Genomic DNA, 25199 nt, shown 5'->3' on the forward strand with positions numbered 1-25199 from the left:
TCCATCAAGACCCACGAGGTTAAAGAGGACAGAACTCCCCAGTGACCTCCATAGTGTCAAATCCAACATGTGCTTTTTGGTTCTTGCTTTATTTGACCTCTGGAAAGTATCTGATATTGGGGACACCCCCCTCCAAAGTCTGTTTTTCAGTGGCTATGTGACAAAACTGATCGTATCTATCTTGGGTTCCCGTGTTGGGTTCTCTTCCTCCGTGTGTCCTTCAAGAATTGGTGTTGCCAAGGATTCGATGTTTATCCTTCTCCCATCCTTTAGGCAATTTGTTGTCTTCACTTTTAACCACCACCTACATGTAGATGACGCCCCGCATACAATTGCCGATCTTCCCCAGGAAGTCCTTCTAAATCAGCTTGCTGTAGCCAGCCGGCATGCCCATCAGTTCTCCTTCTTGCCTGCCCCTGTACCCCCTCTTCCCTCCAGCCCCATCCCAGGGCTGCCTTAGGGAGGCCCCGGTCTCCTATTGTCTGGAAGTGCCGTGGCTTTCTACCTGATGCCCTGACATCTGGTTTTCCTCTCTCCAGCCCTTTTGCCAAGAAAGTGAACTTTCTAAAACATCTGAGCTTTAAAAAAAAAAAATTCAACCTGGCAGTTTGTCTTTTAATAAATAAATTTAATATGTTGCTACTGATTGTGATATTATCATAATTGGACTTACTGCTAACATCTTCAAACCATGTATTTTTATTTCTCCCCAACTTTCCTGTCTCTCCATTGCCTTGGAAACTGTACATTTAATTTTTGGGGGAAGTCACCCATATGTTTTTCGTATACGTGTATATCTTAACAACATCTAAAATGATCTAGCAGGTCTGTCCTCCCCCTAAACAGGATGCATGTCACTGAATGTGTCACATATCACTGCTGTGCTTGGGGTAGAGCGGGAAAGTTCAGAACCTGAGCTCACAACGTCATCTTGCCCGCAAGTGCCCCTTCCCGTTTATCTTTGTGCTCCCATGCTTGTCACGTGGCCGGTGGGCCACAAGCTTGGATGGTTTGCCACTAGTGAGTCACAGAGGCCAGAGGGTGAAAAAACTCAAGTCAGGGAAAGTTCTGCATGTTGAACTGGGGTTCACATACTCCACTGGGCATTCAAGCCCCTCCTTTTCTAAATAGAAAGCCTCCCTCAGAAATCCCGACTTCCTGGCGGACCATCAGGGTGTTCAAGTGTCCTCAATACTAGAGAAAGGCTTGACCCTCTTCCTGTAGAAAAGCGTCCTCAACCACTTAAGAGACTTCAGTGTCAGTGTTTAAAGGAAGAGAGATATCCTGTAAGCTGATTCGTCCTTCATCAGACGATTCCTAGCCTCAAATTGGGGTTCTTGGATCCGTGGGGTCAGTGTTTATCTTCAGCGGGCAACTCGGTGGTGGAGACTGGAGCTGCTGATTGCTGATGGGAGAGCAACTTGTGTGAAAAGCTGATCTCAGATAATCCAGAGAGAAGATAATCTGCTTTAGGCTAATCAAGTACTTTCTGTGGAGAAAAATAAGTCAGTAATATGCTCTCAGCAGGAAATTTTGTCAGTGGGTTGTCAGAACTCAAGGGTGTGATTACAATCTAACTTCAGTGTAACTTTGACTCCTCTGTGTATTTTTCTCATTTATCTTGTGAGTCATAGAAATATTTTGATGATTGCAGCAAAGCCGATGGCTATTTGTATTTAACTTCACCAAGCTGGAAGAGTCTTCTCCACCGTAGGGAAAAAGAGAGTGCCGCATCATTATAGCTCTATGGATCTAGCTCGCGGCCTCAGCTCTTTGCCTTTATTGGAAATACATGAAATTTAGAAGACAGAGCCCTGGGTGCATTGGGCATCGCAGTTTGCTGCAAGTTTCTGCAGTTTTGGCTCCTAGCTGGTTCAAAGTGGTATGGGAGACATCACATGTTTTTGCTTGTCCAACATCCATTTCTATCTTTCTAGAAACCAAATGCTTTTCTCTTATGGAGAACATATTCCACAACCTGAGACAGGTCTCCCCTGCCGCAGAAGAGGCCACATGATCCAAGAATCATTTAGGAATGGGTACGTGACTCAAACAGGACATTTCTGCTGGAATAATTGGAAAATACGTTCGTTCCACTGGGGTTCTGAGCTGGCAGCCATCTTCAGCCTTTTGGAGAACACTTGTCCAGCAGGTGGAGACAGGCAGAGCTCTGAAGACATTTACATTTTGGGGCTCCTGGGTAGCTCAGTGAGTTAAGCATTGGACTCTTGGTTTTGGCTCAGGTCAGGATCCTGGGGTCGTGAGATTGAGCCCCACAACAGGCTCCTTGGGAGTCTGCTTGAGGATTCTCTCTCTCTCCCTCTGCCCCTTCCCCTGCATGTTCTCTCTCTGTGTAACAAAAACAAACAAACAAAAAAACAAAAACAAAGGCTTAAAAAAAAGACATTTACATTTTTATTCCAAATTTATTTATAATAAAAGTTGTATGTATTTAAGATGTACAACATAAATGTGATGACTTGATATATATAGTGAAACGATTACTACAGTCAAGCTAATTAACATGTCATCTCCTTAGAGAGTTACCTTTTTTCTTCTTTTTTTGGGGGTGAGAGTACCTGAAATCTACTTTATTAGTAAATTTCCAATATGATGCAGTATTGTTAACCTATAATCATCATACTGTGTATTAGATCTCTAGAATTATTCATCCTGCATAAGTGCAACTTCATACCCTTTGACCAAAATCTCTCCAAATCCCCCCAACCACTGTTCTGTTCTCTGTTTCTATGTACTTATCATTTTTAGATTCCACATATAAATAAGATCGTGCAATATTTTTCTTTTTGTGCCTGGCTTATTTCACTTACATAATGTCCTCTAGGTTCATCCGTGTGGTTGTGAATAAGAGGATCTCTTTCTTTTTTCAGGCTAAATAATATTCCATTGCATGTTTGTGTGTATGTGTGCGTGTGTATGACACAAATTTCTTTATCCGTTCATCTGTTGATGGACGCTCAGGTTGTTTCTATATCCTGGCTATTGTGAATAATGCTGCGATGAACATGACGGTGCAGATATATTTTGGAGGTATTGATTTCATTTCTTTTGGGTATATACCAGAATAAGGATTGCTCGATCCCCTGGTAGCTCTCTTTTTAATCTGGAGGGTAACTTCCATATTGTTTTCCATAGCGGCTGCACCAATTTACCTTCCTACCAACACCGCATCCAACCACATTCCTGCATCCCTACTACATCCTCGCCAGCAGCTGTCATTGTTTACCTTTCTTGATAATAACCTCTGATGACATTGTTTGAGACCTTATATTCAGCCTTGCCTGAAGTCAAATGCACCCAAGTCTGTAAGCCCATGGATTTCTTTCTTGGCTTTAGCTAATTTGAGTTGAATTTCTGTCCCTTGAGATTGAAAGTGTCCTCATCCTTATGCAGGGAAGTCGGGAGTGGGAGTCATTCATCAAAAATTTTGACAGAAAGCTCTATGCACACATTCACCCACTCTAGGCCCCAGCTATTTATGACACGCGCCTCATTCTCGGGCACACCCAGGGTAGCAGTTCATGAAGCCTACTGAGCAAGCAGTGATTTGCCCAATAAGTCAACTTATTTGATCAATGGAAGCAGGAGGAGCCAAAGTCAAAATTGGGGAGAGGGAGAAGAGGAATAGGATCATGAAACAGGGCACTTGCTTGTCCTTGGAACCAGAGAGAAACCGGAGGTATTGTGTGCCTACATGCAGGAAGGGCCAGCAACCGAGGATGCCCCTCTCTGGACATTCGAGCTGCTTTCTGTCTGCTCACCCAAGGCTGCTGCAACACCAGTTTACCCAGAGAGTCAAAGTAATTTTCCCCTGTCCACATAGTCTCAATTTCTAGACAACTTCTCCAGTCATCAGACCACACTTCCTCCCTGCCTTGGGAAACAGATAAGCAGCAGTTAGCGTCGGTGGGCACAAGATTGTACAAACAGCAAGGGAAAATGTCCCATAGATGAATGACACAGTGTGCGTGGTCCGTGTAACCGGAAGCCTCTGCAGAACAGGTAGACTTTCTAGAAATTCAAGATAAGGAGGACAGGACAGGGAACCTCCGAGCTTGCCACCTCCTGACAAAAGCTGTGGAGCTTCTCACTCAGGCCCACACAACCGTAGTGAGTCTGTGTGGGGTAGGAGGGGTGGCAGGGGAAGAAGGCACAGAAATGAGTGTCTAAGACAAAGCAGATGTGAGGAGGAGGGCTGATTCGAGATTAGAATCTTGTTCTTTCTTTTTGTGCGTCATGTTATGAAGGGACCCCTAAATCTTAATATGGATTGGAACAGAAACATTGAACTGTCTTTGGGGGCAAAGCATGGGGGTGGTTTGGGAGGAAGGAACAGGAGAGGAAGTGGTTTTGTAGGAGGCTGAAAGAGAGGTGAGTGAAGACCGTGTCTTAGCCAGAGGCTGCCCTCAAGGTATGCAAGGAAGGCAAGGAATGCTGGACTTTAGGGAGACCCCAGACCTCAGGTCCTGACCCACGAAGAGAGAGGGCTGGGATCAGAAGAAACCTGCTGAGAAACTGTGGGATTTGCTGCCGCAGGGAGGTCCCCTGCACTGACCAGTCCTAGCCATGACTAACATTTAAACAGGAGAGAGCACACACAGAAGCTGGGAACGCGCCCTACCCCCTCCGTCTAGACACCTTTGCTGGGAGGCCGGTCCCTTCTGTCTGTCTCCCCATGGTGTGCCATCCATTCCCTCAACCGTCCCTGGCCTTTCATCCACAAGCTCAGCTGTGTCCCATTCCTTCAGCACCTACGTGCCACATGGCAGCTCAGTGCCAGGACCCAACGGTGAAGGGACACATAAGGTTTCCGCCTTCACCTCTCGGACTGCTCCATGCCCGTCAAGCCCCTCCATCCGATTGCCCTGTCCAAGGGCTAAGGACTGAGGTGTGTGCACAGTCTGTGTTCCTAACCAAGAAAAAACCTCCGAGCTGTCTGTGGTGCGTCAGCGTCCTCCCCCTGTCTCCTGTTCCCAGCCTCTGTCCTGCCAGTTGCGGTTCCTCAGGCTGCCCGTGGGCAGGAAGCCTCGCCTGGCCTCCAACACCATCAAGGTCTTCCCTCTGCCCCTCCGGCCCTGCCCCCGACAGGGAGACTTTGTGGAGGCCAAAACCCAATCATTCACTCCACTGATGGAACGTGTCAGAAGACTGGGAGATATTGCACCGGGAGAGAGTTTCCTGACACATCTGAGACCCTTGCAGTGGAGCCAGAGATGGGACTAAGCGGACAGCCCACATTATACATGATTTCTATTCCATTCATTCCCATTTAACAGTGGGTACCTCGTGTGAAACCAAGCTCAGAACTACAGAGTCAAAGGACCTGCTGCAGTCGCCCATGGGAACTCTTTCCGTCACTGACCTAACAGCATGTCATGAGGAGAATTAAAAAATACATGAAGAAAAGCGAGTCAATTCAGTTGCTATCTAGAAACCTTGAGCCTGAGTCTTTCCTGGGCCTCTTCCAAGGTTCTCGAACACATACTGACGTTAAACAGGGGCTTCCAACTCTGGGCCCTTGGGCACCGACAAGATGCCACTGCCTCACGGGTTCCTGGTGGAAGCGTGAAGTGCATGAAGGCCCGTGACCAAAACTGGATGCGGGCCAAGGGATGAGGGCTTTATCTGAGGTATGAGTGTTTTACTAGTTGCTTTATTTTGTACCGGAGCAAAGCTTGGCCACTTCCAGTCTGCATGGAACCCTCTCTCAGAGCTGCCCAGTCTTGTCAGCAGCTCTCCCCACATGGTGCCATCCCCTCCCCGGCTTGGGCTCGCCATGGAGAAACTTCCTTTCGGGTACCTGGGGCAGACGTGGCCACAACCACGGAGTCCTGCGCTGAGTCTCCGTTGTGGTGAGGAGCCGGGGCTGGCTGACATAACGGAGCCAGTGCTCTAGGATTATTCTGGTTGACCAAGTTGGTCAGTTGAAAAATTCCTTAAAATACCCCAGGGGCCTGTTTTTATTGTGTATTGTTTTTAAAAGGATAAATATTCCAAGACCCTGATGCCAGAAAAGAGAGCTCCAGGACTTTTATAAAACTGGCCGTGTTGCAAGTTAAAAAAAAAATTAGTTAAAAGACTAGAAATTATGGTTACAAAAATATCTCTGCTAATAGTTTACTGTCTGGCTTGAGCGAGTTTGACTTTAAGGTGCGGTGGCTCTGGAAATTTATTGTGAGTCACGTAATAACTGGCTGCACTATCAGGCATCGGCCCACACACAATTTTCCAGCCCTGCACTTTGAATGTTTCATACAAAATGAAAATAATACAGAGTTATGTTTTATTCTAGGGATGAGATGATTGATACCGCATTAGACTTTGCTGAAGACTTGTGAATTTGATGTTTCCTACTAAATTAAAATGTTTTTCATTGGCAAACACAAGTCTCCTTTAAGAGAAAAACCACGCACACACAGTCTACTCTCTATAGGTTGATTGCTTCCTTGTGGGTTATTTGCTTGACCTGGACTATCATCCCTCCAAATGGCCAACTCAGCCCTTAGAATTATAATTACACATTTGAAGGAAAACTAAACCAACAAACACAGATGGTTATCTCTCCACGTGCTTTATTTTCTCTTGTCTTTTTCTTGTGTCTGTTGTCGTCCTGGGATTGGAAAACCATAGATATGCTTTCTCCTGTACTGAATCGGCCTCATGGAGAAGACAGTAAGTAAATACCTTTTTTTTCTTTATACACGGGGCTTGGTCTAGAGTTTTAATAGTTGTTCCAGTGCAATTGGGTTCTTGGAAGACCAACTTTTATTGTGTCAACTCCTGGGAGACCAATGTTTTCCCAAAAGCCTTGCTCCGTCTGGGACCTCTTCTTGACTCATCGAAGTCTTCCTCAGCCTTCGTGGTGCTGCTCAAATCCTTCTTTCTTAAGCTTTCCTGCTTGTCCTGGTCTCGTCTTCAAGATTCCCGTGGCAAACACAGCATACATCCATTTTGGATGCTTGGTTGCTGTGTTTTAATTCATCTTTGCCTCTGTCTGTACCCTCTCCTCAACGGGTCTGTAACTTCCTTGAGGGGAAAAAAATACTTTGTTCATTTTTGTCATCCTCATTGTTCAGTGCACAGAAGACACCCCCAAAATGCTGATTCATTTGTAAAGGTAATTTGTCTGTGCATTAACTCTCATTTAGGGCAAACCATGTGATAGATGCCATATGAGGCATTTCACCTCCACTGTCTTGTTGAATCTTCCCAAGGACTCAAGGAAATAAATATCATCATAATTTTTTAGGTGGTGGAACTAAGACGCAAAGAGCTTCGCTGGGGTCTCCCGAGCCAGGAAATGGCATGTCATCTGTACAGTGAGAATAGGATTATTAAGGCTAAGCGACAGGGATGCTTCCTTGTGCAGGGAGGAAAGTCTGTTTAGGAAGTTGGCTTGAGGAGCCCTGGAACCTGCTGGATGTGCTTCAGGGAATAACTACGCAAGTGGCTGGCCCGCTCCCACCCGCTGGCCTGGACCCACGGCCCCAGCTGGGGCTGGAGACGTGCCACTCAAGTGCGTCTCTGAAGTCCTCGCTTAGTTCTTCGGATTATATCCTTGTTATGCTAACTGACATCACGAGATCCTGATGACCGTGGGTAGGGAGATCGCCTCTGCAAGCTCTGTCTTTTATTTTCCCTGGATTGGGCTATTTTTTTTTTCTTCTCTTTGATGGACTTGTGCCCTTTGCACTTCCAGACAGCTTCCTTTGCAAGTTTTCTTCCACACAATGCTTGCCCCAGGCAGAAAGGATAAAGGAGAGCATCTGGCCCAGAGGATAAGGAGGCAGCCCTGCAGGACCTGAGCGGGGCTCTAAAGTCCCTTGCACCCACGGTGGGTGAGGGGGCTCGCTGCAGCCTGCAAGTCTGTGCTCACAGAGCCACACGGCTGCACTGCACACTGGGCTGCCGAGTCCCCCACGCGGTGAACGGGACCGGCTTGCGTGGATGACAGTCTGCATATGCCTGTAATGAGAGGCGATCCTGGTGCCTAGCGAACGAGCATTACGACAAAAGAGAAGACTTGGCCAACGGACTCCAGTGGTTTTATATAATTTTCCTTTGTTAGTCAATAAACCAGTCTTGGTGGGGGGAGGGCTGTGAAAAATTTCACCCATACACGGCAGTTTCTCAGTGTCAAATGTCTGTCACAAATTTTGCTTGTGGTCACCTCTGAAGCCTACAATTTAAAAAAAAAAAAAACGCAGCAATTATCTCAACCAAAGTGCTATTGAGTGCACTTTCCAGTGGTTGGTCCTCAGGCTCCTTTCCCAACAATGTTTTCCTCGTGCAAAAAAGCCCAAAGGAGCATGTGCGTGGCTCCTGAAGCCGAGAAGTCAACTCCGCGGAAAATTTGCATGCCGTAATTGAGTTGCCGGGAACACTCAAGACATAATTCTTCAGGCTTGCAGTGATATCACGATTCCCTGCAACCGTCCAGGCTGGCAGTGGGAATGGCAGCCAGACTCTTCTGTTCTCCTGGCATCTGGTTCTTGGATCGAAACTTCGTAAGCCAGCTCAGATCCCCTGGTTTTCAGGAGGTTGTAGCTGGTGAACCCTTGGCTTTCCTCTCCTTTAAGCTCCTGCAGTAGGTTAGGCTTTTACAACTCATTTGCCAAGTCTTATGTTGTACTGAACAATTTAATACAGAGACATCTTGTGACCCTGGCTACAGGGTGAGTTCTTGGAGGGAAAGCCCGTAGTAGCTACAGAGTACTGTTGAATGAATGAACAAAGAGATGAATTTTGCACTCTGGAATTTTTGGAAGAATCTGGTCCGTGCACATACATGCATGGAAGTGTGACTGGGCTTGAGGAAGTCCCAGGGCTGAAGTTGAGGAAGGAGGCCCTGTAGAATCCTTGTGGATAATTTTCAAGAAAATTACTTGGTCAATCATTAATGGATGGTAAGTCGAATTTAACATAGGAATCGTGAGTCTGCAGGAGTTCCTCGTCTGTCCTAATGCTCAAAGAGACATTATGAAATGAGCATGAGTGTTTTTTGTGTTTGTGGGGGGGGGGGGTGGTAAATTGGATCCTGTCACTATTCTGTAGTGAAGCAGCACACAACTGACTTAATGGAAGTTTCCATCACTCCACTGTTCTGCCATGCTGTATGCTGTGATCATTTCTCATGTGTTCGGCACCCTTTTCTCTGAGTCTGGATTTTGAATCATAACATGCTTCCACAGTGGAACCTTGAGACATCCAGAGTCCAAGTATGCTCAGACAGTAAGCTCTAACGTGTGGCTAGGGAAAAGTGTTGGGTGGATGTTTCTTGGTATTACTTAGGTTGAAGACAGGTGAGAACTTTCTTCTGGAGGTTTTGGATAGCTGTCTCCATGGTCCTGAATTCCCAGGGCCAAACAGAGGCAAAACTGCCAAATGAATTTTTCCTCTGGAAGTTTCTTATTTCCCTTCCCCTCTACTGGCTACTCTTTCCCAGGGTAATGGTGCATTTCTGAAGGTAATGGGTTCGCAATGGTGTCCAAACCTGTTGCACAGATGGCCTCCTTCCCCAGCCTCCTATCAAGTTCTGTGTCCAAGTTCAACTGGAGCCACTGGTGAAACCTAGTGCCAATAACAGGACGTGCTTTCCTAGGCAGAATTTACAGACGTGAATGCAGACTAAAGAGGTAGTGGTTCTAGGGTGTTCTGCACTGGTCAGATCATCCTTTAGGAGGGGAATTGGTAAATAGGGGCACATCCTTTAGGAGGGGAATTGGTAAATAGGGGCACATCCAGAAAAGGGTGAGAAAATATGAGGACAATGTTGTGGGAGGAATGAGGGAAGATTTGGGCATTTACGATCTGACTAAAGAGGCCAGAATGATCTTAGAGTCTGATCTAGTTTAAACACCTCTCTGGTGTTTGAATTTATCTTCTGCATATCTCTACCAGATTATTAACTGCCCTTGACCTCAATATCTCTTATGACACAAAATCCCTACCTAAAACTCCAGAACATGGCAGTCTCCTTTAAATATTTTAAGCAGAATGGTCTAAAACCTCTGGAAGGCAGGACATCTGCCAGTGTGAATAAATGAGAGGAAGGCATTCTTTTGGTTCATTATGGCCAGATAATCCTTGTGGGAAATGTGAGGCTTTAGGAGTACTCATTGGTACTAAGTGTAAGTTCCCCACCAGTGTTCAGATCCTCTACATTTATTTATACTCAATTTTAAGTTTCTTTGGTGACAAGGAATATAAAACCCCAGGAGACAAACCTAAGTAAAAAGAAGATATAGGGTGGGTCATGGGGGTGGCTCAGTCGGTTAAGTGTTCCACTCTTGATCTCAGCTCAGCTCAAGTCTTAATCTCAGGGTTGTGAGTTCAAGCCCCACTTTGGGCTCCATACCAGGCATGGAGCCTACTTTAAAAAAAAAAAAAGATGTAGGGTAAGAATACAATGGTCCATCTCATCAACCAGAAACAAAGTATTAGCCAGTCACTGAAGCTGAACCTGTAAATTCCAGAACTAGGATTACTAGGGCACATGGTCTTTTCCTCTACTTGTCTGCATTGCTCTACTCATTCTCAGATTGGCTCCCCACTACCCTACTTATAACTTCTCCCCCCATAGTTTTGGGCTGGTTATGTCACCATCTCTCACCCCCTGAGAATCTCCCACCACCAGAGAATCTTGGCTGTACCTGAATTTATCTCTCAACTCCCTCCTGAAGGATTAGCTTCTCAGTGGCTCTTAGTCCTGTAAGTCTAGAGAAAAATATTCAGGTTGGTTCAACTCAGCCTTTGGATTGACTCTCTCAGAACACGTGTATAACCCTGTTCCTATCAGCTACAGCTTAGGGGCACAGGGTCACATGGGTAGGTGCAGATGGATCCTTTAAGAAGTATGTGGGGAATGGCAAAGGTCAGAATACTTTGTAGAGGCATATAGCTTGAAGCCAAAGAAAACAATAATATCTCGCCTGAGATCTTAGGTCTAGAGAAAGGCAAGGGCCCTTTAAATCTTACCTCATAGATTCCTATCCACTGTCCTTAGTTTTGCTCTAGAATTATGCTCTTTTTAATTGTCATATATATATTTCTCATCTGATTTTGCTTTTGTCCACGAAATTTGGCGGTTGTCTTTCTTTTCTTTATACTTGTTTGTCCTCAGAACTTTGAGTAGTAGAGGGGCGCCTGGGTGGCACAGTGGTTAAGCATCTGCCTTCGGCTCAGGGCGTGATCCCGGCATTGTGGGATCGAGCCCCACATAAGGCTCCTCCGCTATGAGCCTGCTTCTTCCTCTCCCACTCTCCCTGCTTGTGTTCCCTCTCTCGCTGGCTGTCTCTATCTCTGTCGAATAAATAAATAAAAAATCTTTAAAAAAAAAAAAAAGAACTTTGAGTAGTAGGACTTTAAAAAACTGCCCCCAATAGACTCTGTCTTCTGCAATATATGTACGTGTATTTTTTAAACAGAAAAATTCAGAATTAGTTTCTGGTGTCATATCCTATCTTTGAGGCTGCATCTTCCTTTCAACTCCGAGTACAGAGCATGATGACTAATGAGAAACAATCATTTCACGCAGCCTAGTAAAATAAATCTTCTCTGTCAGAACAGCAGCTGATCAGATCTTCATTTTGATATACGCTGCAGCGTCTTCAGAACTGAACCAGAAAGGCCTGATTTGAAAGAGAATGCAAATTTCCAGCCAAGGAATAGGTTGAAGAGACTATATGCCTGTGTAAAGCAGTGTGGAAGTGGGTCGCTTGGGCAGGTGGTCTCACATTGGTGAAATCTGCTAGCCTAGACCCGAGTCTACACCCATGTTGTACACCATGGGTGGGGGGAAGCACTTGGTACCTTATTTAATATTTATCTCTACCCCTTGTGGCATTATTATTAGCTATGGAGTTTGTTGAAACATTAATATGCCTGAGCCTTTTCCCAGGTGGCACCATGGCTTGAGTCCTATAAATTATTAATCTTGGGGAAGAAAAGCTTGATTCAAAAATTAATTTGAGTGAACGTTGCTAGTTTATGGAGTAACTTATGTAAATGGAACGTCAAGTTATCATCTGATGTGAATGAGAATTAACATAAATTGCCTCTCTGGAAAGCTTTTCCCTTTGTCTCTCTCAGCACAGTGTTCCTTGCTGGCAAGAGGGGCTGAATCATTGGGGCTAAGAGCTTGGCACCTGGAGCCAGGTAGCTTCCGGTTTGAAACCAAGTCTGCGTCTACCAGCAGTGTGACTTTGGGCAAAGGACTCAACCAACCACTCTGTGCCCTCGCTCCCTGATCTGTAAAATGGGCATGATGATAATAGTACCTAACTTGCAGGATTGCTATGGGGCATAACTGTATTTTTATTTGTGTAGACATGAAAACCAAGGCTCAGAGAGTTACAGATCTCTCCCAAGTTCACAGAGCTGGTGAGTGGATGGGTCGGGATCTAAACTTCAGGCTGTTTGCCTTCGATTCATACCCTTCTCCACTAACAGTGCTTCCCAAAATTGCCTATCATAAGACCACCTGGGGATGCTTGCTCAAAACCCAGATTCCCGGCCTTTGAGGTGGAGACCAGGAATCTATAGTATTAACAAGTGTCCCATCAAGTAAGACTTGGAAATGGGGTACCAAAGCACCCCCACCTCCCAGGGACCTTCTGAGCTTTTGCAGCTGGATGAATGGATTTGTGCATGGAGCTGTTTCGTTCTCCTCTTCTCTCTCAGGCTCCCCTTTCACCAGGCTTTTCCCTCCCCACAACCCTGCATGTCTCCTCCACTGGGACTTCGAGAGTGCTGGTTACTCAAATCACCCTCTCTCTGAGATTTTCCAGGCTGTCAGTGTGCCTGGTCACTTCATGCAAGGTTTCTTCCCGATGACCCAGATTTCACCTTTGAACTCCTTCATGGCCCTGTTCTTCATTCATTCCTTTTTACCCTCATTTTCCTTTCCTTTAGGTTCCTCAGGACCACTGAGAAGAGCCCAGATGGCATATCTGCATGCCATATTGTAATGAAAACTGAACTGTAGTATGAATTGCTTTCAGAGTACGTCATAATAAAGCCCAATATTATATTAAATGTACACAGATTTATTACAGGTAAAATAACAACTGCCATGTATCTGACTGAAAGTGATTGTATTTTAATCTAGAGAGCCAAAGTGAGTGTCACGAGCCCCGTTAATAGCTGGCCACGCCTGTGTCATTTGGAAAGGGTCACCTCATTGACCTTCTGCTTCAGGGTCTGCATTGTCTTCTTTGGGCAATGCCTGGACTTGGAGCTCTGGGTCATGGTGTAACTCCAGATCCCAGGCAATTTCCTCCAAGGCCAAACGGTGGTTCAAGAAGCAATATTTCACTGAAAAAAACCCCACAAAACACCTTGATTTCTGCAATTGTTTAGGTCAAAGTCAAATGCACTCATGTCTGATGTGATAACAAATTGATTCGAGGACTTTGGCCCGCATGCTACCACTCGAGGAGCCAAGTCTAAATTCGATGCAAAAATGAGCAGTTGCGTGTGCTATTGCGGTATGAATAAATGGTACTTAGAAGCACCAAATTGATTGCATACTCAGGAGAGGAGAAATAATTGGACAAACGAAATTTGTAACTGCTTATTTACACAGCAGTGTGGATTTTCAGTCGAGAAGCACATTATTATTCCAGGCCCCGTGGAGGCTTTCTTGGAGGATAGGAAATATATATGTTAGTAAATGATCATATTGGCCTTTGATTCCATGATTATTAAACATTTCTTGCATCTATCATAATTCTCAAGGCGTATATGAGCAAACCCTATAAAACAAGCTGCTCTTCTCAGGTATGTATGATTTTTTGGTATTTTGAGACTGTGTTATCTTAACGCCTTTTTTCATGGGTCCTAGATATTTTGAAGAAAAAATCAACTCAAAATGGTATTGTTAGAATGTTTGATGAGATGTAATTCAAATATGAAGGTCTATCCCCCATTAACTAAGTGTGTGACTTTGAGCAACCAGGTCCCTCTGTCTGTCTGAGATCCACTTCCCTCACCTATAAAAGGAATGCCACCAATCTCACTGGGTTGTTAATATAATGACATATCCCAGTGTATGGAAGAGTGCATGGCCAATGGCACAGCCCAAGAGCAAGAAATGATCATTGTTTTTATGGTTGGTGGAGGGGAAGAATTGGTAGAGTTTCCTGGACTGGACCTGCACTGGGAGGCAACCGGTGTCTGTCAGGACTTGGGAAATTGTGATGTGATTGAATTGTGGGGTGACATTACAACACATACAGAGCAGAAGACATCCTGGTCTCTGTCACTGGGTGGTGACTGATGCCCTTGATGGCCATTTAGAACGGCAAAGCTGAAGTGCCCTTCTGGGGTTTCAACCACTCGGCAAGATGGCTCATAGTGCTCTTCCCAATAGTGTTGCAAGGAATTTCAGCTCTCTGGAAACAGAGTTCATGGCTCAGCAAGTTTGGGAAATGGTGTGTGCATTCCTTCCCCCTTAGGGTTAACACGGCAGATGTGTGTGTTTAGGCTACACTCTCTCTACTACACATGTAGTAGCCCCAGGTGCCTATTCAACTAGAAATTAATTTTTGATAAAATAAAAAATTCAGTTCCGCAGTCACACTAGTGACATCTCAAGTGCTTCACAGCCACATGTGGCTAGTGGCTCCCATATGGGGAAGTGCTTATATAGAACATTTCCATCACTGCAGAAAGTTCTATTAAACAGTGCAGGAAGCATTCTGAGGCATCCTGTGGTAAAAGAACTTATTTAACTTTGGTCATTTTTTTTAATAATAATATTTTTTTATTATATTATGTTAGTCACCATACAGTACATCCCTAGTTTTTGATGGAAATTTCCATGATTCATTGCTTGCGTATAACACCCAGTGCACCATGCAATACGTGCCCTCCTTAATACCCATCACCGGTCTATCCCATTCCCCCACCCCCCTCCCCTCTGAGGCCCTCAGTTTATTTCCCAGAGTCCACAGTCTCTCATGCTTCATTCCCCCTTCTGATTACCCCCCCTTCCTTCTTCCCTTTCGTCTCCTACCGATCTTCCTACTTCTTATGTTCCATAAATGAGTGAAACCTTATGATAATTGTCTTTCTCTGCTTGACTTATTTCGCTTAGCATTATCTCCTCCAGTCCCATCCATGTTGCAGCAAATGTTGAGAACTCTTTCTTAGCTTTGGTCATTTAGCAAACTTCTTAATATCCAGCAGAGCTTCCGTTCGGCCAGATGCTGTTTAGCAAATACAATTCGGCATCCTTGGTGAGGTAGACCCCACATCTGGATATGGAGTTCCAGAACCCGCTCTTGGATGCTCGCGGTTCTTCAAGTCCTGTTCCTGCTTCTACATGTGTATTTGTGTTCTTGTCCTTGTTGAAAGATTAATTGTTTTTATATTTTAAGACATAACCTTACCATGCTTCATGGCTTTGTGAAACTCATCGATAGCCAGTGTTCCCTGTTACTTCAGAGGTGGGAAGGACCTTGGGGCTTATGTAAGTCCATCTCCTTGCTTTCCTTACGAGGAAACGGAAACCCAGAAAGGTTATGTGACTTTCCCAAGGTCACTCAGTCAATAGAACCACACCTACTTCTCATTAAGACTGTCGGTTCATCTTCTCTTCACAAATGGAAGGGAAAAATGCAATTATTAATGGACTCGGATTATATCAATGGTAACCTGGGCTTTAGCTCTAGTTTGAGATCTTGCCTATCTTTGTGAGAGTGGGCTTTGAGTAAATTTATTCTGTATTTTGTAGCATAATGTGTTTTTACCCGCTCTGATGGGATAGGGCTTATCAGTGAAAAAGATCACCCACCACTCAATTTTTCCCCTCTCCTTTATAAAAAAGTCTTTGATGATTTTTAGCAACTGGCCAATAATAACTGCATGAGTTTGCACCTGTCTTGCACCCCCATGGAACTCCTTTGATTGATGAGAATTCTAGCTACACCCTATCTGTCTTTAATTTTTGTGTCCATGGGAATAAAAAGTGAGTGACAATTGTAACCTGCATAGTAGAAGAAAAACTGCACTATTCCCTGCTTATAGCAAGGCTGACATTTGCTGTGAAGGAGCCAGTTCAGAGGTGCAGGTCCGATATACATTTCCGGGCCCTCCACTGTGGACAAGTTGGTAGTGCAGGTGGGTGGAATGTAGGCTGTAAAAGGAAGATGGGTCATGTGTCAGGGTAATGTCCCGGGAGGAACTGCCCTCTGAGGACTGTGATCTGGAACCAATATACTTCTGGCACCTTGACTAGGATGTCAGTGGGAAAGCCCCATTAGTCATCTCTGCCAGATGGGGGCTTCTGGAAATCTCTGTACTGCTGTACATGTCTCTATTGATGAAACACTGAAGCCACAGGGGTTGTGACCACAAATGTCTCATCCTACAGGCCCTCTGGCCTTACAAGGATCACAAAGAAGGCAACGAGCTGTGGATACTGATCTTTGAAACCTTGGTGTTTTAACATGTGGGAAATGTCATGTTTGCCATTTCTTTCAGAATACATTTCTAGAGAATTTTAAACTTGAATGGCCGAACCCATTTAGGCTACCCCTGACTCTCTGAAGAGGGGACCTCCCCAAGGTAATTCTGGAGTGCTCTGATGTTTAAGAAACACTGTTCTTGAGAAATCACTCTCATTTTCTCAGGATTTCCTCAGCCGTGTGAACAGTAATAGAACTTAATTTTCATGAAAGAGAATGATGTCAGTATCTTTGTTTTGACTTCACCAAAATCAGAGTTTGCTCATCTATGTATAGAATTTGGTATCAGCTTCCTGTGAACAGCCCCACATCACAGCAGAGAAGCTGGCTCTGTTTTTCTCCCACGTACTTGCAGCATCTGTTCCTGTCTTGTTATAAGTAATGAGAGTTAGAGAAAATTCTGGCTCAAGATGTGACCCAGAGATTCAAGTCGTATGCATCCTTTCCCCACCCCCCATGGGGAAGCTCTGTAGACAATGTCCAGATATTAGGGCAAGCCCTGCACTGCCTGTCCGACTCCAGACCCTTCGCTCTATTCCCTCTAGTTCTCTTCTCCTGCTCCGGGGAGTGACGTGGCCATGTGAGTGGAGTTCATTTTTTATGGGTGGATTTGAGCCTGTCTGAGGTTGCTTGAATCCAGAGGTTTATTAGCAGTGGGCAGCTCAGTGTGGAAGAAACTGCTGCAGGACAAGAGTCAGAAGACCAGAGTCCTGCCTCTGGCTCACGCATCAGCCAGCTGTTGGCCTTGGCCTTGTCTGTTCAAATTTCCGGGCCTCCTCAGAGTGTTATAAGTTAAAGTAGCTTTACTAAATCCAGCGGCTCTTTGATCTAAAATGATCAACTCTAACATTTGGTATTACTGACCACTTCCTTCTTCTTAAAATGTTCACCTTTTTTGGCCTCGGAACCACCATTTCCATGTTAGCTCAACTAAAATTACTGGGCTAAGCGTTGCGCTAGGGACTCAGCATAGGAACAAGACCGCTTTTGTCTTTGATGAGCTCACAAGATATGTACATGTAATCTCACAATTTCTTCTCTCTCTGAATTCTCCTTCTTACTTCTAGTCCCTTCTTCAATTTTGCTTTTGTTCTATCACCAACTCTCTTCAAATTTTTTGCATACAGCAGTCCCCCTTATCCATGGTTTCGCTCTCCATGGTGTCAGCTCCCGGTGGTGAACTGGGGTTGGAAGCAGGTGATTCTCCTCCTGACGTATGGCCAGCTCATAGCCACTAAGTGCTACGTCACTGTGCCTACGTCATCCACCCCACTTCATCTCATCGCGGAGGCGTTTCTCACCTCACACCATCACAAGAAGGATGAGCGCAAACAATTAGATATTTAGCGAGAGAGAGAGCACATTCACCTAACTTTTCTTACAGTATAGTTAAAATTGTCCCATTTTATTATTATTGTTGTTATTAATCAACTGTGCCTAAGTTGTAAATTAAACTTTCTCATAAGTATGTATGTACAGGATAGAACATAGCATAGATGCATAAGGTTCAGGACTATCTGCAGTTTCAGGCATCCACTGGGGGTCTTGGAATGTACCCCTGTGGGTAAGGGGCCACTACTGTACTCTCCTTGGAAACTAGTACTCATTCCCATGGTTTCAACTACCGTTGACATGCTATCGATTCACACCGATACCTCTCTAACCATGACCCCTTTCCCCCCATCCCCCACCATGTGTCTCCTGGTCATTTATACCTGGATATCCCTCAGGATCCTCCAGCTCAAAAAGTTGAAACAAAATTTATTTTGCTCTCATCTACTTCCTCCCTTCGGCTCTTAAAACCCACTCCTTCTATTGAATTTCTTATCTTGGTTAAGGGCATGCCATCCATTTAGATACTCAGATTGGAAACTTCAGAGTCACCTGCCTCTCCCCAGCATCGGCGTAACTGGTCGTGTTCCTTTAGAATCCATCTCTGCAGTGTTGTTTGTCTCTGCCTCCTCCTTCCTATTATTCCTACTACTGCCCTCATTGAGGCCTGGATTAGCTCTCCTCGGGAATCCATTGATTTTAAGATGTACACCATCCCCCACATTTCACAAATCCCAAATCAGGATGCATTTCCGAGTTTCCGTGGCCAGGCAGCAGTCATGAGGCCAACAGCACAGCCTGCGTACATGCACCCAAACTTGCAGAATGGGCTTCGGTTACCTGGAAACCCCAGACACAAGAGTGGAACATTCTTGAAAGAAACGGTGCCTCATTAGCACTCCACATGGCTCTTGAGTGGAAGGGTGTTTCAGCAGAGTCAGACTCTGGATGGGAAAAAGTGCTAGGAATACCTTAACCAAATGATTGTGTTTGTATTTTCCTTTTTGCGTATGTGCACGGGTGATATACAATAAAAAATGGTCAGTAGGAGTCTAGAAGAGCCCTTCCCGTAAGTATAAATAAAAATTCCAAGTGACAAGGAACATTGTGTTCTCATTTAATTGGCAGAATTTTTCTTTTTAGAGGCAAATAAAAATAACATTGCGACTAATAATTGATACCTTAGACGTGCCAAAATATAGAAAAGGATCAAATGCAAAGCTCCCCAATGAAGCAATACTTTCACTACTCTTTTCAGGCCTCCCTGATTTCAGTTTCTTCCCCTCTGGCCCATTGTTCACATCAACACCAGCATGCCCAGGTCGGATCCTATCACTCAAGTACTTAGAAACTTCCTTACGGCAGAGATTCTCAAGCCCAGAGTGCATCAGAGTTCCCTGGACGGCTTTTGAAAGCATAGAGTACTGTGCCCCAGCCCCTGAGTTTCTGAATCAGTAGGTCTGGCAGGGGCTGAGAATTTGCATTTCTAATAAGCCCCCAAGTGACATGGATGCTGCCAATTTTCAGGGGTCACACATGGAGAAACATTGCCCTGTGGTGTAAATTCCAAACTCCTTATCTGGCATTCAAGGCTCTTTCCCAAGGGCTCCCATGACACAGCTGTGGCATTATTTGCTGCGTGCCCTTACACGCCTGTTCCCTTCCCCATCACACCCAGAACTCTCCATTCCCAAGCACGGCAGGCACTTCTTGATTCTGTGATTTTTCTCTTTATACGCCGCCTGAGAACTCCTGAAAATTATCTGGCTTTGAAGATACAGTCCAGTGAACAAATGCTTCAGCAGAAACTGTGTCTTTTACTTATCTTCTCCAAAGAGGTAAATTTCAGGATGTTTGTCTATTAAGATCAACTTCTGAGATAGTTAAATTCAAAGCTCAGGCTCTTCCAGTAATTAGAAAGATACTCTTTTGGGACCAACAGGTCACAGGGTTTGACGGGGTTTTCCAATTTTCTAGATTATCAACTTGGCAATCATCCCTACACAAAATACAGAATTTATTTTGAGTCAGAGGGGCCATTGTCATGATAATTTTAAATATTTATAAGATGTTGTAAATATATATGATACTGAAAAGCAATTTAAATTGTACCAAACCGACGAATGTTCTCTGTGTCAGTGTATTTAGAGTTTGGGCTCATAAATAACATAACAAGATAAAAACTCTGGGAAGTGGGAGCATAGGCAGAGGGAGAACACAGGAAGGTGATGGAAGATGTGCTGTGAGGCAGGTAAACTACGGGTGAATGTTTACACGAGATGATGGCTTTTCTAGACTTGTGGACTCAGATAAACGGATCTAAGTTTGAAGACAAGTAAGGATTTAGGCTGTATTTTGAAGGGACAGTTGTCACCTTGGCAAACTATTTGAGTCACGGACTATTTCTTGTGCAGGAACTTGGCAGTTTTATATGTTGTCCACACATGTTCACAGACACACAGACACATACAGACACACACACACACTGATTCCTAACACGGGATAGCTCAGAAATGCAGAATTAGTGGACTTGTGACATAGTGTTCCCTGCTCAAGTCTCATGGATAAAACTTCCATTTTTTTCATTTGCTTATTCAATGAACATGGGAGTGTAGAGTGCATGTAAACCTTACTCTGACCCTTGAAATGCAACAAGGAATGAGTTGACACAATAAGGAACTAATGGAAGACTTTATAGAACTTAGAGTAAAATTGTAACAACTTGGAATACAATTACTGTAACAGTCTATCTTTTCAACATTTCTAGAACCCTTTCCAGGTGCACGCCAGTGTTTCCATGCATTTTAGCAGTTGACACAACTTCCTAAAGTTAAGTACAATTATTATTCCTGGTGAAATGGAAGCTTAGAAATTCTAGATTAAGGGGCGCCTGTGTGGCTTGGTCAGTTAATCATCCGACTCTTGATTTTGGCTCAGGTCATGATCTCAGGGTCCTGAGATTGAGCCCCGTGTCAGATTCAGCGCTGGGTATAGAGCCTGCTTAAGATTCTCTCTCTTCCTCTCCACCCCCCTAAAAAAAAAAAAAAAAAAAGGAAAAAAGGAAATTTTAGATTAAGAACCTCTTCCAATATTACATATCTGATCAAGTGTAGAGCCAGAATTAAAAGCATCTTAACCTTAAGCTATGTGTGTAGTTTCTAGTCTGCAATGCTCTTGTCTAATCAGGGCGGTGACTTAATAAGCAATTACAGTGCTGTGTGATACACGGTCTGGGAGGGGAAATGCAGGAGAGGTTAGGAGCACATTAGAGGGGAAAGAAAACACTTTCTGGGGAAAGAAAACACTTTCTGGAAGAAATATGGTCTAGCAGTTAGCCAGGATTGGGGGAAGAGTATCCGCGAAAGTCCGGAGGTTTGAGGGAGGCCGCGGTGTGAGGAGCTGGGGGAAGGTCAGCAGGGCAGGACGCTGAATGCCCTTCTCACCACTCTCAGCAATACCCACTGTGATTCCAATCGCCAACTCTACATTGATGGCTCCCGATATATACCCTTTGGAGTTTACTCATAGCTGGGTTTGGGTTACAGTGTAAATGTTTCTGCCCCCGACAGGTTGCAAATATCTTATGCGCGGGTATATGTCTCATCTTTCGTATGTTATTCAATGTAGCCAGCACTGTGTTTCTGGCCTGAACTGATGAAATTCGCAGTGGACAGTGTTCTATTAAATGGTGTGAAAGGTTTAATACTCTTTGGTGGGGCCGCTTAGTGATTCTCTGCTGCCCTCGGAACAGAACCAAGGAACCGTGTTTGCTGGTTGCTGCCTGTCCCCGGAGCAGAGCACGCTCCGGAGCAGGGCTGCTCTCGGTCAGCCGCTGGCTGCCTGTCTGCCTGGCCCCGGGGGCAGAGCTTGGGAGGGGCTACAGTGTGCTCCTGAAGAAAAGGAGAGAGAAGGAAATACCTAGAAGGAACAGAGGCTCTCCCATCTCTTTTCTTCTGTCGGGGCCATAGTCGTTCTCAGGACGCGAGTGTCTGATCCCATAAGATGCTTTAACACCAGTCCTGGGCGATGGCCACGTAGGTACTCGCCCTTCAGGTATTTCCTTTTCACACACTGTTATCAGAACACAAGGCCATGTAGCAACCAGGGCCAGTTCCCGTGGACCCAGCCTGGCGGATAGGGTTTCTCAGGGCAGCGGTCCCTGCTGTGCCCCTTCCCTGCCACGTGCCCGTTCTTTCCACCGAGGCGAACGCAGCTGTGTCTTACGTACCCTCCCTATAGGCTCATGACCACTTTGTGCCTCAAGACCAGTCTCCCCCGAGGCGCCGTCTCTTCTCCCACGCTTCTCTGATCTCATAACGGTGAACCCTAGCGAGTGCTCCTGAATCACACACACACACAGAGTCACACACGCCCACACCCTGCGCCCTGCTTAAGGATGACAAGCTTTCGTCTCTTGGCTCTTGATGAAACGAAAGCAATGATAGTGCAGTAACATTTACAGAAAGGCCTTTTTCTCTCCTATTTTGGTGGTAGTTGAAATGAAGTTTTGGTTCTTTTTCTTCAAACAGATAACCATCTGACAAAAAATATTTCCTTTTTTTTTCTTTTTTCTTTCCATTGGCTTCCAGAAATCTGCTCAGCTCACTAATTGGAGAATCTGAGTTGCCTTGTCGAAGTGAAATTGGCCTAGATAAGTCCCATGTGTTTAATTTAAGTCTAAGTGAAATCTATTGAGCATATGTAGATTTTATTCCAATACCTTTTGGAGGCCATGGATAAGAAGTCAAGGTCTAGACTAGGTTAGTAGGAACCCACTACTTTCAGAGTCCTTTCAAATTCTTTCTTTAAAGATCTACATTTCTCCCTTGCATACATCCTTTTAAAAGGGGCTTAATAACAGGGTCTTACTTCTTTGCAATGTTCATTGTGAAAAACCTCCATTCCTAACCACGTTCTCCAACTGTAAAGCAGTAGGGGTGTGATGAACGTAATGAGCTCAATTTTCTCTAGCAGCTCTTTGTGTAGCCAGAAGGAAGAAGGAGGCTATTTTCTTACAGCGAGAAATAGCCCCCTTTCATCTCAGCGCTGCACAAGGCAGCTCTCCACTGCTTTCCTCAGAATGGTGGTAAGACCAGCCCAAGAGCCTTAGCGTGAGCTGCAAAGTCAGGGCACCAGCGCTGTGGTTATGAGCTCAGGTTTTGGAGTAAGTCAGACCTGGGTTCAAGTCCTGACCCCGGCTCTTCTTAGCTGTATGCTGTGGGATAAGTTGCTTGACCCTTCTAAGGTTTAGTTTCCTTATTTGGGGTTATATCAGGAGTACCTGTGCCATTGTGAAAAGTAAATGAGTTAATGAATGAAATGCACTTAGCATGGAGCTTTATCACAATACTTAATATGCAATTAATGTTGCTATAATATATTCTGTATCATTTACACAAATTTTAGAGGTTTTTTTAGAGGATGATTAATCTTCTCTGTGCGCTAAAACTCCAAAACTTCTTCCTCCCTCCCTGCCTTAATGTCTGAACTTTCATTCCATTAGGAGGCAGTTGTCGTGCAAAGGAGTTCCCTTCTAATGGATGTTCTCTGATAACTTGAGTCTCTCTGGAATTGAACTTTAGCTAGAAAGGGTGATGAGGGCTTAGCTAATCGTTCAACCCTTGCCTTAGAATCCATGTACTATTTCTGCGGAAACCCCCTTTATGCCTGTGAAACCTCCATATATCAAAAGTTCTCTCCATGTGCATTCTTTCCTGCCTCTCCTCTTATCCTTCTGGCCCCCTTATGGGACAAGAACTTCATTATCTCTTTTTTTCAAGTTCACTCAGGAGGCTTTTGTCTTTGCCAAACTTGGTGCCTGCCCCCTCTACTAGCTTTTGAAAGTGAAGGATAAGTCCGTAGTGGGGCCATTGATTCCTGGCCCAGCTCATGCCTATCTGGGATTTGGCTCTTAGCACCCCACTGGGCTCAGTTTTTGTTTAGTGTTTTAAACAGGCAGCTTTCTCCCATGAAGCTCCATACACCTTTCCCACCACTGCCAACACATGATCCGCCCTGCACCATTTAATAAGGCATCTAAAATAATCTTGTGCAGGAGAAATCATTTTGGTGATTCCAACATATCCTGAATAAATCCATCATTCCCCCTCACCCTCCTACTTTTATGCTCCTTGGATCAATGACTGAACCAATAAATTGATATCCGGGCAGCTGTAAGCAAAGTTGCCACGGCTTTTTAAAAAACTTTGATATATAAATTAAATATAAGGAAAAGAGTTATGTTTCAAAGGATAGCTCTATAAACTTCTTTGTAATGCTTTCCATGCCCAAACTGCTTGAGGCCTAAATCAACTTCTCTGGATTCCTAAGGGGTGTCCACTGTTCTAATGGCCTTAAGCTGAGATTTCTGGAAAACAAAACAGAACTAAGAATAGAGTCTATCAAGCCCAACTTATTCTACCAGGTTTTGTATATAAATTAATTAGATATGGCAGTGCCTACAACCCTCCCTTATCTGTTTATATGGATGGGACCATTCCTTGAAAACTGTGGGTCCCATACTGGCCCACTGAGGGCAAACGAGGCATACACAGCAAAGGGCGCCTCTGTACCCCACGCCTTCGGTGATGCCAACATTGGTTACAGGCTTACCCACTTGGTTTCAGATAGGATGCAATCATATCTATTTCATTCCAAGATTTCTTGGATTTACCTTTTAGGAGGTTCCCGTCTTTGGTATTGTTCTAAATCAGTGGTCCTCAATCAAGAGAGATTTTGAGTCCCAGGGGACATTTGGCCACATCTGGAGACACTTTTAGTTTCCACAAGTGGAGAGGTGGGTGGTACTGGCATTCGTGGGCGGGGGCCCAGGATGTTGCTAAGCCTCTTTCACTGCACAGGACAGCCCTTCACTACAGAGAATTATCTGGTGAAAGGTCAACGGACCTGGGGTTGAGAAACCTTAGAATAGATGCTCTTGGCCTGACAGGGATACTCTGGGCAAAGATCCTTCTGATGTTCATCCTGAATGTCTACCTAGAATACTTCTAGATAGGACTCAGAGCATGGAAGCCTCCAGAGGGTTCTAGGCGCTATGAATACACACTATCCAGCCCCTCCCCTAAAGTCTCCCTCATTTGTTCATTGAGGCCCCAAAGGACCTCATCACGTCCCTTTCCACAATTTGAAATGAAATTTAAGTTGTAAATACACTTGGAAAGGACAACAAATTGACTTCACTTTTCAAAGAATAAGTGATGTAGTTATAATTTTCTTTTTGAAATTTATATATATATAGTTTATCATTTTCTTGACAAAAAGATTTTGATGAAGTAGAGAGAACACAAAGCCTCTGGGTAGAGTTGCCAGATTTAGCAAATAAAAATACAGAAAAAATTTAACTGTAAGTATGTCCCA

This window comes from Ursus americanus, chromosome 10, assembly GCF_024610735.1.
Source record: "Ursus americanus isolate L20-20 chromosome 10, mUrsAme1.1.p, whole genome shotgun sequence".
Lineage (NCBI taxonomy): Eukaryota > Metazoa > Chordata > Mammalia > Carnivora > Ursidae > Ursus > Ursus americanus.